A 2834-nucleotide genomic window follows, 5' to 3' on the forward strand; every position below is an offset into this window, starting at 1 on the left:
TTCCCTCATTATGGACCCGCGTCTGCAGCTGAAATCCATATTTGGAGGGAAGGTAATTAACAGTCATTATTGCTTGTAGGTACAATTCCTGGCCGTGGCTGTGGCTTTCAGAACTAGTTCACCTACTTGCTCTTGGTTCAATGAGTTTCTGTTGTGAAGTCATTGTTGTGATTGTGTGCCTGTGGTGTTTACTCTTGATCTGATTTGCTAGCATTATGACTAACTGAGTTAACACTCACCCTGAGCAATGCAGTGATCTGAAGGCCACGCGTTCGAATCCCCGCAAGGCTGACTCAAATTTCCTTTCTTTTGAGATTGGTAAATTTAGTAACAGTAAATTGAGTATATATAGTAACACCTAGGAACGGATTTACAAGCCCCTTGCGCCACTTTTGCGTCACTTTTAACATGGGAAAAGTGACACAAAAGTAGCACAAGGGGCTTGTAAATCTGCCTCCTAATATTTACAGGGCTTACAAGACTACAAACTGGTATTATTAATTAGCACCCTAGATCAAATCTTTAGAGCTGGCTAGGCCATCTTTCCTTGCGGGATACAGCTACAATGGCAGGCCCATCAAGGGAGCATTCCATGGCTGCCAGCTCCTTGCCCCTCTAACTTGCTTTGTTTCCCCACTTCCTCCTCTTTCCCCAGTGAAAGGTTTAGCTCCCCATGGGTGCAGGGTTACATGGATCCTCTTTATCATTGCAGCCGGTCATTTCTCATAAGCAAAGGAGAGGGAGGTGTTAGCACAGCACAATAAAAAGAGTTGCTTCTGATCAGGGAGTCAGAGCTGCACTACTGCAACAGTACAGATTAGCAGTTATTTCCTCGTCCATAGTCAGTTGAATTTAGCACTGTGGGAGAGGGTGGTGGGGTAAGGAAGCAGAGTATGTCAAATGGGCAGGGAGCTGGTAGTCTTTGAGGGCTAAGGGCCTTATTACAATGGCAGTCGGACGATTCACAACTTGCTGTCAGCGGTCTCGCCACTGGAATTACAATGTGACCGCCTTCAAGGCAGTCGCAAAGTGTTTTTTTTTTGTACATGCCGCAGTACAAAAAATACACTTTTTGCATATAATGCAACACATGGTTCCATGCCACATGGTACTTGCCACATAGTGCAGGAATATGTTGGTGCCCCCCAGGTCCCATGTCGGAGGTGGAGGGAGGAAGGGGGGGCCGCTACGAGCCCCCAATGTCCCATTAGGCCTGCCTTTTCATAGCAGTTAAACCGCCATGAAAAGGCAGGTGGAAAGGGACATTGTAATTCCTACGGCAGTGCCTGGCAGGCACCGCCACTATTGTAGGGAATACAGGTCCATCCAATGGACCGACAGACTCCTTGAGCCCGTTGGATCCGTGGCGGTCGGTTTCTCCGACCACTAGCCATTCTCCTGCCTTCCTAATGTGGCAGGCGGGAATCAGCATTATGATGGCGGTGGGACCGGCACGGACGGGCTATCGGTGGTGGTCCCACCTCCATCATAATCAGGCCCTAAATTCTCTGCTGGAGCCAGGTGTGAGGGGGTGGGAGATTTTAATGACCTCCTTGCCCTTACCTGTATGTCAGTAAGCCTTTTTCATTACCTTTCCCTCATTATGGACCCGCGTCTGCAGCTGAAATCCATATTTGGAGGGAGGGTAATTAACAGTCATTATTGCTTGTAGGTACAGGCAGTAATGCTTACCTGCCTGTACCTAATTAACGCCTGTAAAATGAACAGTAGATTTTTAACAATTTTGTTTTGTCTAAAATGCCACAATTTTGAGACTTAAATAACTGAATGAACAATTTAGAAGTTGGTGGAAAAAGTTTCAGCTAGCTTTGGTCACAGTTTGCAGTGTCCCAACTTTGCCCACCTTTGCTTGTAGCAAATGTTTTCTGCCAAAAGGGGTTGTAAAAAATGTTTTGAAAAGAGAATTCTGTTGAAGGTGGGTTATTTGCATAGTTTTTCTCTTTCAAATCTATTGAAGCGAGAATCTTTCAAAGCAGGTTCATGAAGAATGGGAAGATTCTTTTTTTTTTTTTTAAATAAAAGCATCACAAAACGGTGGCAGAAGCACCTTCAAAACTAGCATTCATGTTGAATGCTTTAACCCTCAAAATGAGATGTGCTTCTCCAAGTACAATAAAATGAAGGACCTTGGTTATCAGAAATACTTCCTTAGAAAGTTTTTCAGCCGGGTAGTCTTTCAGCGTCTACTTATTTTTTAAAGCAATTATTTTCTACCTTTTTCAGTGTAGCTTTCCTTAAACCATTGTTCTAATGTGGGACTTTTCTCTAACTCTATGGTTCTTTTTATATTTGCCTTCTGTTACTGTGCTTCCTCTTCCAGTTGCTTTTTCACTGTTCTTAAGTAATTATTAAAGGAAAAGAATAGGATGTTACCATTCTCAATACTAGTGTGTTCCTGTGTACTTAATTTGTAAAAAAAACTCAGGTACCCAAAGTCAGATGTCTGCCATCAACACTGCCAAATGCCAGGGCAACTGAATACTAAGGCTATATATCTATTATTTAAACTTGTGCTATTGTTTCCACTATTCCACACCTCTCTTGTGGGTTTCTTCTGTCTCTCATTTTCTCCGTGTCACTGTTTTCCTATTGTTCTTTTTCTCTTTTCTTAATTATGTGCCTTTGGGGAAGAGGGGGCAGCACAGACCACTGACACCAAGGTTGTATGAAAAGGCTGCTTTATTGAAACAGGTGCACATTACACCATAACCTGAGCCTTTGCCTTACAAAACTATAGCCTCACTATCCAGCTTTAATCACCTATGATAAACTACCACCCAACTTTAAATTAGCCCTCTCCCATAACAACTTCA

Source organism: Triturus cristatus, chromosome 6 (genome assembly GCF_964204655.1).
Source record: "Triturus cristatus chromosome 6, aTriCri1.1, whole genome shotgun sequence".
NCBI lineage: Eukaryota > Metazoa > Chordata > Amphibia > Caudata > Salamandridae > Triturus > Triturus cristatus.